This window comes from Rhinoderma darwinii, chromosome 4 (assembly GCF_050947455.1).
Source record: "Rhinoderma darwinii isolate aRhiDar2 chromosome 4, aRhiDar2.hap1, whole genome shotgun sequence".
NCBI lineage: Eukaryota > Metazoa > Chordata > Amphibia > Anura > Rhinodermatidae > Rhinoderma > Rhinoderma darwinii.
Genome location: NC_134690.1, coordinates 115,101,984 through 115,114,982, shown reverse-complemented (window position 1 = coordinate 115,114,982; position 12,999 = coordinate 115,101,984). Strand labels below are relative to the sequence as shown.

The following is a 12,999-nucleotide window of genomic DNA, read 5'->3' as shown; positions in this document are numbered from 1 at the left end:
ATGCACTCTCGCAGCTTATACATCTTCACGCCATACCTTGCCCTCTTACCCGGCAGGTACTCGCGGAATTGAACCCTCCCTTTAAAATGTACCAGGGACTCATCAATAGAAATACACTTCTCGGGGGTGTATGCTTGGGAAAACCGGGCACTGAAACGGTCTAATAGGGGTCTCCGTTTATACAAACTGTCAAAACTGGGGTCATCTCGGTGTGGGCACGGCTCATTATCAGTATAATGTAAGAAGCGAAGTATTGCCTCATTTATTTATTTTTTTAGGTTCCAGTTCAGTTCTGAAGTTGCTTTGAGGGGCCCATATATTAGAAACCCCTATCAAACACCCCATTTTAGAAACTAGACCCCTCAAAGTATTCACAACAGCATGTAGAAAGTTTATGAACCCTTTAGGTGTTTTACAGGAATTTAGAGCAAAGTAGAGGTGAAGTTTACATTTTTTTTTTGTCAGAAAATCCTCTTTATACCATTTTTTTTACAACACAATTGGATTTATCAGAGAAACGCAACTTAATACATATTGCCCAGATTCTGCAGTTTAGAGAAATATCCCACATGCGGCCCTCGGGCGGTAATGGACTTAAAACTTTTATTTTCTCACATCTTTTTTTAACTTTTTTTTTACTGTATTACTTTGTCCCACTAGGGGACTTGAGGGCAGGAGGCCCTGATCGCTATTCTAATACACTGCACTACATGCGTAGTGCAGTGTATTAGAACTGTCAGCTACTCACTGACAGCAAGCATAGTGGGTCCTGACGTTGTCAGGACCCACTAGGCTTCTGTCTATGGCATAGCCGGACGCCATTGTTTGGTGTCCGGTTGCCATAGTCACCATCGCCGGGCGCTATGCGTAGCAGGCCGGCGATGGCAGCTTAACCCCTAAAAAGCCGCGATCTCTATAGAACGCGGCTTTTAAGGGGTTAATCAGCGGGGACACAGCGATCGGTCCCCGCTGTAGGAGCTGTGACAGCTGCTGAACAAGACAGCAGCTGTCACAGCTCCTGTATGTGTCGGGAGAACGGCCGAAACGCCCGTTACTCCCGAGACGTACTATTAGGTCATGGAGCGCGAACGCTATAGTTACCATGACCTAATAGTACGTCCAGGAGCGGGAAGGGGTTAATCCTTTAGGTGATTCACAGAAATTAAAGCAAAGTAGAGGTGAAATTTCCAAATGTAATTTTTTTTGCCGAAATACATTTGTAATAAAAAATAAATTCTGTAACACAGAAGGTTTTACCAGAGAAATGTGACTCAATGTTTATTGCCCAGGTTCTGCAGTTTTTAGAAATATCCCACATGTGGCTCTAGTGCGGTAATGGACTGAAATACCGGCCTCAGAAGCAAAGGACCACCTAGTGGATTTTAGGGTCTCCTTTTTTTAGAATATATTTTAGACACCAGGTGACGTTTGTAGAGCTCTTGTGGTGCCAAAACAGTGGAATCTTCCCAAAAGTGGTTTTGGAAACTACACACCTCAAGGAATTTATCTAGGGATATAGTTATCATCTTGACCCGACAGGTCTTCTGCTATATTTATTGTAATAGGTCTGTGAAAATGAAAATCTACCTTTTTTCTGAAAAAATATAAAAAAAATGGAATTTTTACAAGGAATAAAAGAATAAAACACACCCCAAAACTTGTGAAGCCATTTCTCACGATTACGGCAATACCCCATATGTGGTAATAAACTGCTGTTTGGACCCACGGCAGAGCTCAGAAGGGAGGGAGCGCCATTTGGCTTTTGGAGCGCAGATTTTGCTTGGTAGTAGTTCTGTTTGGGGTTTTGCTGGTATTTCAGTTTATAATGTGGGGACATATGTAAGCCGGGCAGAGTACATCAGGGCATAAGGGGGTAAATAAATAATTCATAGATGTGTGGCCGGTGTCGCACTGATAAATGGTGCCCAATCTTATCCGCTTTTGGACACTGTTGTTACGTTACAATCCGTAGTTTTCATTGGTACATGTTATTTTTTGATCACTTTTTAGGCAAGCAAAGTGACAAAAAAAAAAAAATTGACAATGTTTGTTTTTTTTACAGTAATCACTGTGCGCTATAAATGACATTTTACTTTATTCTTCAGGTCGGTACGATTACGGCGATACCATATGTATATAGTTTTTTTTATGTTTTGTGGCGTTTGCACAATAAAATCACATTTCTATAATATTATTTATTTTTTTGTGTCACCATATTCTGAGAGCCATAATTTTTTTATTTTTCAGTCAAAAAAGCTGTGTAAGGGCTTCATTTTTGCGAGACGTGTTGTAGTTTTTATTGGTATTATTTTGGGGAACATGAGAATTTTTTATTCTATATTTTGGGAGGGGTGATGACCAAAAAAATAGTGATGCTAGTATTGTTTTTTAATTATTTTTTGCGGTGTTCAACTGGCGGGAAAAATAATATTATAGTTTTATAGTTTGGGTCGTTACGAACGCGGTGATACCAAATATGTGTACTTTAACATTTATTTATTTTTTCCTATAATAAAAGACTTCTTATAGGAAAAAAAAGCATTTTTTGTTTTTACACTTTTATAAAACATTTTTATTACTTTTTTTTTTTTTTACTTGAAGACCTGCAGCACTGATGGCTGCTATAATAAATTACACTACCTAGGTAGTGTAATGTATTATAAACTGTCAGTGTGACGTTGACAGTCACACTGACAGGAAGCCTATGAGGACCAGCTGAATTCACGTCGGCGCTGCACAGAGACCAGCAAGCGCCGACGTGAATTTACAGTGGGCGGTCAGGAAGCGGTTAATACAGGTGATCATATTCTCTGTAGCCGAACCAATCGGTACGGCTGTCAGAGAACAAGTTGCTGGGGAGCAGCGGACACTGACACAGCCGGCGTCTGAGCGCTTTTCACAGCGCTATGCCGGCTGGAACAGATCTGTATATACACGTCCTGGCAGCACGGGGTATGTGCGAAAAGGATGTGTATATACAGATGGTCGGCATGAAAGGGTTAAAGGGTAACTAAACTTTCCAAAAACTTTTGATTGGGGGAGGTCCAAGCCCTGAGACCCCCACCGATCGCTAAGACATAGCGGTAGAAGCTGTGCCGCTTAGTTTCTGATCGGCTTTTCTCGGAAAGCTGAGCAGAAACGAAGCAGCACAGCGCTTACCCGAGCACTCCTGCCGCTTTGCTATAGCAAATCGGTGGGGGTCTCAGTGCTCAGACCTCCACTGATCAAAACTTCTGAAATGTCAAAAGTTTAGTTACACTTTAAGGCTAGAGCTACACCTAGGCTTCATCGTTTACGGGGAAATGTAAAAAAAATAATAATAATTATATATATATCTCAAAAGTCTCTTCAAATTCGTGCCTGTCAAGCGAGTCAATATATGATGGGATTTCTGAGCAATTTTAAAAAGTAGAGGCTACTTTTTTTTTTCTTTAGAGAGTAACATGAAAAGTCGCTTGCTAATGATCTGATTAGTACATGGGAAAAAAGGCTAACCACAAGAACTGTGTGTAGCCCCAGTGTTAACCAAGTCTTCAGCAAAAAAGGCCACAGGTAAAATCCATTATTATATAATAAAGGATGGAGCCCATCATCTATAATACCACTAAGGCCTCATTCACTACAGAATCCGGTTCCGTTAGACCTTTACGTCAGAGGAACCCATGAACGGAAAGGCAAACGGAAACCATAGCTTCCGATGGCATCACCATTGTTTTCAATGGTGACGGATACTTTGCTAATGGCTTCCGTTTGTCACCGCTGTGAAAGGGTTCTATTTTTTTTGGACTGAGTCAATAGCACAGTCGACTGCACTATGGATTCCCTCAAAAACAACGGAACCCTTTCATAACGGTGACAAACGGAAACCATTAGCTAAGTATCCGTCACCGTTTAAAACAATGGTGATACAAACGGAAGCTATGGTTTCCGTTTGCCTTTCGGTTGAGGGGCTTCCCTGACGGAAAGGTCTGACAGAACCCATTAACTGAAAGACCAAGCGGATGTGAACAAGCTCTTACAAATTTAAATGTAAGACTCAGTGTATATTGAGCTGCCAAAGCTGTACCTGAGCACCCACCAGCAGACCCAAACCTGCAACATAACACACAGAGCTATATATTATATATGAAGAAGTTACATAGTACATAGTTACATAGTTACATAGTTAGTACGGCTGAAAAAAAGACACATGTCCATCAAGTTCAACCAAGGGACGGGAAAAGGGAAGGAAAAAATTTCCACACATAGGAGCTAATATTTTTTTGTTCTAGGAAATTATCGAACCCTTTTTTAAAGCCATCTACTGTCCCTGCTGTGACAGCTCCTGCGGTAGGCTATTCCATAGATTCACAGTTCTCACTGTAAAGAAGCCTTGTCGCCTCTGCAGCTTGAACCTTTTTTTCTCCAGACGCAGGGAGTGCCCCCTTGTTTTTTGAGGGGGTTTTACAAGGAACAGGATTTCACCATATTTTTTGTATGTGCCATTAATATATTTATATAAGTTAATCATGTCCCCCCTTAGGGCATGACCACACGTGGCGGATTTCCTCCGCAACTGTCCGCATCAATGCCGCACCTAATCCGGGTTGCGGATTACGGCTGCGGATCTGCACAAAATGTGCAGAAAATTGATGCGGACTAGCTGCTGCGGACTGCGGGAAAAGTGCTTCCCTTCTCTCTATTATCAGTGCAGGATAGAGAGAAGGGACAGCACTTTCCCTAGTGAAAGTAAACGACTTTCATACTTACCGGCCGTTGTCTTGGTGACGCGTCCCTCTTTCGGCATCCAGCCCGACCTCCCTGGATGACGCGCCAGTCCATGTGACCGCTGCAGCCTGTGCTTGGCCTGTGATTGGCTGCAGCCGTCACTTAGACTGAAACGTCATCCTGGGAGGCCGGACTGGAGACACAAGCAGGGAGTTCTCGGTAAGTATGAACTTATATTTTTTTACAGGTTGCTGTATATTGTGATCGGTAGTCACTGTCCCGGGTGCAGAAACAGTTACTGCCGATCGCTTAACTCTTTCAGCACCCTGGACAGTGACTATTTACAGTCGTCTCCTAGCAACGCTCCCGTCATTACGGGAGCCCCATTGACTTCCTCAGTCTGGCTGTAGACCTAGAAATACATAGGTCCAGCCAGAATGAAGAAATGTCATGGCAAAAAAGCAAGACGCATCCGCAGCACACATAACATGTGCATGACAGCTGCGGACTTCATTGCGGAACTTAGAATCTCCATTGAAGTCAATGGAGAAATTCCGCCATGAGTCCGCCACTGCTCCGCAACAGACAGAGCATGCTGCGGACACCAAATTCCGCTCCGCAGCCTTTGCTCCGCAGCGGAATGTTACGCATCGTCTAAACGAACACTTCTAAATAGAAGTGGAAGTCAATGCAGAAACGGCTCCGCTGCGGATTAACGCTGCGGAGTGTCCGCAGCGGAATTTAAGTGAAATTCCGCCACGTGTGAACCCAGCCTTAGTCATCTTTTTTCAAGGCTAAATAGGTTTAATTCTTTCAATCTTTCCTCATAACTTAAATTCTCCATGCCCCTAATTAGCTTCGTTGCTCTTCTTTGTATTTTTTCCAACTCCAGGGCATCCTTTCTATGAACTGGAGCCCAGAACTGAACTGCATATTCTAGATGAGGCCTCACTAATGCTTTGTAAAGTGGCAATACTACATCCCTGTCCCGCGAGTCCATGCCTCTTTTAATACACGACAATATCCTGCTGGCCTTTGAAGCAGCTGATTGACACTGCATGCTGTTATTGAGTTTATGATTTACAAGTACACCCAGATCCTTCTCAACAAGTGAATCCGCCAGTGTAGCTCCCCCTAGGACATATGATGCATGCAGGTTGTTGGTACCCAGGTGCATAACTTTACATTTATCTACATTAAACTTCATCTGCCAAGTGGATGCCCAAACACTTAGTTTGTTTAAATCTGCCTGCAATTCATGAACATCTTCCATAGACTGGACTATATTTCATAGCTTGGTGTCATCTGCAAAAATTAGAAATAGTGCTATTAATCCCATCTTCTATATCATTAATAAATAAGGTGAATAATAGTGGTCCCAGCACTGAACCCTGGGGTACACCACTTATAACCGGGGACCATTCAGAGTAGGAATCATTGACCGCAACTCTCTGGATACGGTCCTTGAGCCAATTCTCAATCCAATTACAAACTATATTTTCTAAACCTATAGTCCTTAATTTACCCATTAGGCGTCTATGGGGGACAGTGTCAAATGCCTTTGCAAAGTCCAAAAACACTAAATCCACAGCGGCCCCTCTGTCTACGCTTCTGCTCACCTCTTCATAAAAACAGATTAGGTTAGTTTGACAACTTCTGTCCTTAGTAAAACCGTGCTGGCTGTCACTTATAATGCTATTTATTATCACATAATCCTGTATATAGTCCCTCAATAGCCCCTCAAACATATTCCCCACGATGGATGTTAAGCTCACTGGTCTGTAATTACCCGGGGAAGACCTAGAGCCCTTTTTGAAAATCAGCACCACATTTGCGCTGTGCCAGTCCCTTGGCACTATACCAGTTACTAGAGATTCTCTGAATATTATGAAAAGGGGGACAGAAATAACTGAACTAAGCTCTTTAAGAATTCTAGGGTGTAACCCATCTGGTCCCGGGGGCCTTGTGCACATTTATTTTATTTAATTTAGCTTGGACCATATCTACATTCATCCAATTCAGTATATCAACTGATATATTAACAGCACTGGCACCGGCTACATCAGCTGCTCTTTCTTCAGTTGTATATACAGAGCTAAAGAACCCATTTAGTAACTCGGCCTTCTCTTGATCCCCTGTGACCAACTCCCCATTACCACTATCTAGGGGTCCTACATGTTCAGACCTTGGCTTTTTAGCATTTATATACTTGAAGAATTTTTTGGGGATTTGTTTTACTATCCTTGGCCACCTGCCTTTCATTTTTGCTAATTTTATTACCTTTTTACAGATTTTATTAAGCTCTTTATATTTTACAAAGTCTACAGCTGTACCCTCAGATTTGTATTTTTTAAATGCCCTTTTTTTGTCGTGTATTGCCCCTTTCACAGAAGGTGTAAGCCATGTGGGGTTTAATTTGAGTCGTTTATACTCGTTACCTATAGGATAAATTTTGCACTATAATTACCCAAAGTAGATTTGAAAATCTCCCATTTATCATTTGTTCCATTATTTGACATTAGTTCTTCCCAGTCCATATCCTGAATTGCCGCCCTCATCCTGGGGAAATTGGCTTTCTTAAAATTAAATGTTTTTGCCCTCCCAGCCTGCATTTGTTTTTTACAGTATAGGCAAAATGTAACTATATTGTGATCACTGTTACCGAGGTTTTCACGAACATTGACATTCCCAACAAGATCTGCATTATTAGAAATGACCAGATCCAACAGAGCTTCACCTCTAGTCGGGTCTTCCACAAACTGGCCCATAAAATTTTCCTGCAACAGGTTGAGGAAATGTCTCCCCTTTGCAGTTGAAGCTGAACCATGACACCAATTAATATCCCGGAAATTAAAATCTCCCATTATCACTACAGTACCCGCCTGTGCAGCCCGCTCCATCTGTTTATATAGCTGACCTTCCATCTCCTCAGTTATATTGGGGGGGTCTATAGATTACACCAAAAGTAATGTTTTCAGTGTTTACCTCCCTTTCTAGTTCCACCCACAAGGTTTCAACCTCCTCACAGTCTTCACCCACTATTGTCTCTTTCACACTCGCCTTCATATCATTTCTCACATACAGACATACACCACCACCTTTCCTATTTGTCCTGTCTTTCCGAAACAGTGTAAAACCCTGTAGATTTACAGCCCAGTCATGTGAAGAGTCCAGCCATGTTTCAGCAACACCAACTATATCTATATTTTCTTCCAGTATCAAGGCCTCCAGCTCCCCCATTTTGCTTGCTAGACTTCTGGCATTTGTGAACATACACTTTAACTTGCCTGTCAGTTTTTCACTTTTATTATCAGAAATGTGATTTGACATTAATTGGGCCTTTTTATTTACACTGATGTTTTGTAACGAAAGGATCTCCTTATCCTGTTGTCCAGTCCTCTCCCAACATTGTTTCTCCTCCCACCAATATAGTCTGACCCCTCTCTAACCTGGCTACCCCTTTTTTTGCTACATTGACCTCCCTCCTCAGCCCTAGTTTAAATACTCCACCACCCCAGCTAGAATTCTCTCCCCCAGCACAGCGGACCCCCTTCCATTTAGGTGCAAATCATCTGCAGAATATAGTTTGTACCCCAATGAAAAGTCAGCCCAGTGCTCTAGGAACCCATAGCGGGATTGCTCGGCTTATCAGCAGTAGCCCCAACCGTCCCTTCACTAGAACTTACAGCAAGGCTCCCCAAACGTTTTATATAGCGGTCAGTCGAACAACCCTCCGGACGCCCCCATACACATGCACTCCCAGCTACGCTGAGCGTACATGCATCCTCAATAAGGAGGAGTAAATCTGCTGCCCGACTCCTCTTGCAGCGGCTTACCTCTTTGCAAACAAAACAATTGGACATAGAATCCAACATGCCCGACCCTTCTCCCCCCTGACATCTCTCCTCCAACATCGAGCGGTTACCGATCACAGGTGGATCCTGCGTGTCAGAGACACAGGACCTGCTGACACTGAACCAGTCAGTACCACTGACCTGACGGATTCAGGTCTCAGCGCTAGATACAGCTGCTCTATATACAACATACAAAGCAGCAGTATCTCAAAGTAAAAATTATTTTTAAGAAAAAGTAGTTATAAAGTTGCACAAAACACACTGATAGACATTTTTATTTAAAAAACAAAACACGCATACATAGCCAATGTAGAGTGTCTGCCAGTCTCATCAGATGGCACATGTGATGTTACTTCCCCACCTTAGGTGCCCAGGTAGAGTTGCAACCACTTCAGCTACACAACTAACTCCAAAGAACTGACAGTTCGAAGTAGATCTAGCAGGAAGGATAAAACTTTACAAAGACAAGGCAGAAACATGAACAAATGTGACAATGCTTCATGTCAGGGGAAGTTATAACAGGAGGAGGATGCAGGTCAGCTGACTGCTAATACAACGGTCATGTGACTACACAGAATGCCAGCTCTTTGACCAATAGTACTTTCCGGGTATCCTGACCTGTAGTAATACGGGAGTTACTCAGCATACAGCGGCTGGGTGTAAGTGCCAGGGAAGCGCACACAGGTCACATACACAACTAGTGTTCTCAGTCTACAGGGTTAGCGCAGTGTCACACCCTCTTCAGGAGCCACATACAGGAAATGCAGAGGGAGGCAAGGGCAGCACATTAAGAAAGGTTACCTAATTGCTTTATGGCCGCTGCCCCGAGTACAGGGGAGACATGCAGCTTGTAGACACCCGCGCTCCAGCCGACCGCTCATTCCTTGCAGTCAGCACCGCTCAGCAAGCCAAGATGTGGGATAACTCGCTAAACGATCTCGCTGATTGGCTAGCCAGAAGCACTTCAATGCAATGATTGGTCGTTGTATCTGTCATTTGGTCTAAAGAAGATCCTGTTGTGCATGTGACTGAGCAGCATGGATTGCCGGAGGGGAGGGGTCAACAGAGGTGAAACGCAACCGGAAAGAGCGCTTGATACTACACTACAAGGCTAGGGGGCAGCTATACAAGTGTGCGCGTTGGTGAGGTCACCTGACCATAGTTCACCAGCGGAACGTTATGGATAGTTTATACTTTGTCAACGTCAAAACTAGAACAGACGTTCTTAACATAGATGGTAGTGTTCACACGTGTTCAGGTTTCTGTTGTTCTGCTCCATCAGAAGAGCCTCCGTCGCAAATTAATGGCAGACAAAGTAGCACAACGTCGGACACCGAGACGGAACCTTCAGTCAATGGGTTTGCGTCTGTTTGACAGATCCGGAATTTCCAGTGGTTTTTATTCTGCTCCTGTAACAGAACAAAACAACGGAAACAGCAAATGTGAACGAAGACTTGCTGGAAAAAATAGCGCAACATGTGCTGCGTTATTGTTTCAGGCACCTTGGACCAGATCTGTGTCAGAGGCTCCTAATGGGGAGCCTCCAACTCTGCCATGTTCACTTCACATTTGTGATAGCCTTCAATTGCCAGACGGAGGCCAATAGTGTCCATTTAGGCCCTATGCACATACCTCCCAACTGTCCCAAATTCAGCAGGACAGTCCTGGATTCCAGGCAGTGTCCCGGCCGGCCGGGGGTATGTTCCACTGTCAACTGTATCTGCGTCCTCAGGATGTAGATACAGTTGAACCCAATGGGAACCAGCAGGGAACCATCGGCTCCCTGCTTCAGAATTATTTCAGAGCAGTCGGAGCTCATCAGCCCGCCGAGTACTCCCCAGGCACGGCGCTACTTTAAGAGCTGTGCTCGGGGAAGCGACATCACTGTAAATTTATGGGCAGTGACGTCAGTGGCTACTGATTGAGCGGAATCCTCATTGTCCATAATCTGGCCGGGGATTCCGCTCCTAGAGGAAACCCCTGAGGTTACTGTCCATATATGGACATTGACATCAGGGGCTGCTCCTGGAGCAGAATCCCCGGCCAATATTAAATCAAATTATGCCAGGCAATTGCCTTCTTTAGTAGCGCCAATTTGGTGTCCAGTTTTTTCTCCCACTCTTTACCTTGTAAATATTGTGGCAAGAGTTCCCTGTTGCTGGTTTAGACCTTGGCTGCAGTTATCTCCACGTGGATTATCGTTCATGCTTACTAGAGTTGTGCCTGGGATCGCACAACACGCATAGGTGAGCACATCCCTGCTCCTTATTCCATCCCTCCCTGGGTTACCTGCACTATGTGGCACAGTGCATTGCTTTTTTTCTCCCTCGCCTAGTTTTACATGGGCACTGTGGAACTATCTACAAGGGCGCTGACACTTCATATATATATATATATATATATATATATATATATATATATATATATATACAGAAGAAAGACAAGGAGTCATGCACTATTTTATAAAAATATGAAGAAATTTCACATTTTATTAATTTTCAAAACATGGGGAATAAAATACATAGAGGATCCCACCTAGTGGAACTATATATGGGCTGCACAGGAGTAGTTGTATAATAGTCAAAATGATACATACAACACATAATACTGTGTGGTCATTAATAAGATTTATAACAATGATCTTATACACAGATGGGACTGAGGTATTTGTCTAAGGCATAGTTATTAAATGTATAAGAATTTAGTATGACCAGACATTGGTGTATGTTCAAATAGTGACTCGCAAAAAATATAGCAAGGAAATATTTATTTGTCTACAGGGAAGAAGGGCATAAGCAGGGTCTCCAAAAGAGAAATTCAGTAGCAGTCCACTTCCACTATCAAAAGAATCCCCTATCAAATGTGATTCTAAACAAATAAATTCAATAAACACCCTCAGCAAGGTGGCTTACCCATAGGTGCAGCGTGATCCGTGTGCTCAATATAGCGCCCCGACGTGCATTTCATGTAAATCGCTTTTCAGTATGGGGCACCTGTGTGGGCATTATACTGCATGGGAGAATCTGTGTGGGCATTATACTGTATGGGGGCATCTGTGTTGGATTTATACTGCATGGGTACATCTATGGGAGCATTATACTGTATGGTGGCAACTAGAGGGAATTATACTGAGTGGGGGCAGCTATTTGGCATTATACTGTGTGGGAGGCAATATGGGAGCATGATACTGTGTGGGCTGAATCGGGTGTGTATGGCCGGGGATTGGGTGGGATTAGAGGTGCGGCTTAAAAGAAAAAAAAATTGCCGCGCTACGCTTGCCATATGAGTTGTTCCTCTTTGTGATACTTGAAAGTTGGGAGGTATGCCCATGCACACGACCGTGCCCGTAATCACAGTCTGTGATTACGGGCACATCTGTCTGCTGACAGTCATCCAGATTTGCGGACCGTGCTCCCATTATAAAGTATGGGAGCACAGTCCGTAAAATAAAAAAATAGGACATGTCCTATCTTTTATGGGAGGTTTTTACGGCACGAACACCTTCACGTAAATATACGGGAAGGTGTCGGTTGGCCATAGAAATGAATGGGTCCGTAATTAGTCGCGTGCATGGGACCCTAGCCTCCTTCTGGCCGGTTTACAGTCAGAATACAGGAGCGAAAAAGTGGATAGTAGACTACTCTATTCCATCCCGTAAAGTCTTGTAAAAAAAACGTATAAGGAGACTCCGTAGCAGATTCCGTCATATTTGCGAGACAAAATTGAGCAACATGCGGCACTATTTTGTCCAACAAAATTACGGGAACATGGCGGAATGCATTAAAGTCAATCTGGGCAATTTATTAAGATTTGTGTTTTATAACTGATGAAATGTGGGTCATACGCCAGTCTTCATAACCAATTTGCTCGAGTAAGTGAAAGTGTAGGACCCCCATTAAGGTTACTGGAATATTGATGTTTGTCTGAAGTATGTCTTCCTCAGAAACCATCTTGTTTCAAGTAGGTAATTGGAATCCAGCTCTCCACATAGACTTGATGGAGTAAGTAACTCAAAAATAAATTTTTCATACACCAGTCTTAATAACCAATTTGTTGGAGTAAGATGTGACACATTTATTAAGAGGTGAACGCTTCTCAATATATGCGTTGCATCTACCACAATTGTGGCATAACAACCGCACCCCATCCCTCCCCCTTATCACATAAAATAAAAAAAAATACATACTCACCTCACCGCTACTCTACTATTCTCCCCACTGTTCCCCTCCCCACTGATGACCTTGAGGGCTGCTGTGTCGCATAGGTACTGAAGCTGCCCAGCGTCAGTACCCTGAATGAGCCGTGGCATGAAGAGGGAGCCGGAGAAGACCAGGTGGGGAGAAGAGAAGCTGAGCAGTGAGGTAAGTATACATATATATTAAAACATTTTTTAATGTGTCCGATAGGAAAGGGGGCAGGGATGGTATTCAAATTTTTA

At 43.3% G+C, this 12,999-nt stretch overlaps 1 protein-coding gene across 2 annotated transcripts in view; it reads right to left on the bottom strand.

The window, feature by feature from the left end:
* The window catches only part of RNF13 (ring finger protein 13), a 200,688-nt gene that overhangs the window by 92,680 nt on the left and 95,009 nt on the right, over positions 1-12,999 (bottom strand). The window contains exon 1 of one of the 2 annotated variants that reach the window (XM_075861487.1): positions 9,363-9,505. The exons of the other annotated variant lie outside the window; for it this stretch is intronic. The gene's annotated coding sequence lies outside the window, so the exon portion shown is untranslated. Of the gene's footprint in view, positions 1-9,362; positions 9,506-12,999 lie in introns of those variants that run through there. 2 annotated transcript variants of the gene reach the window in all.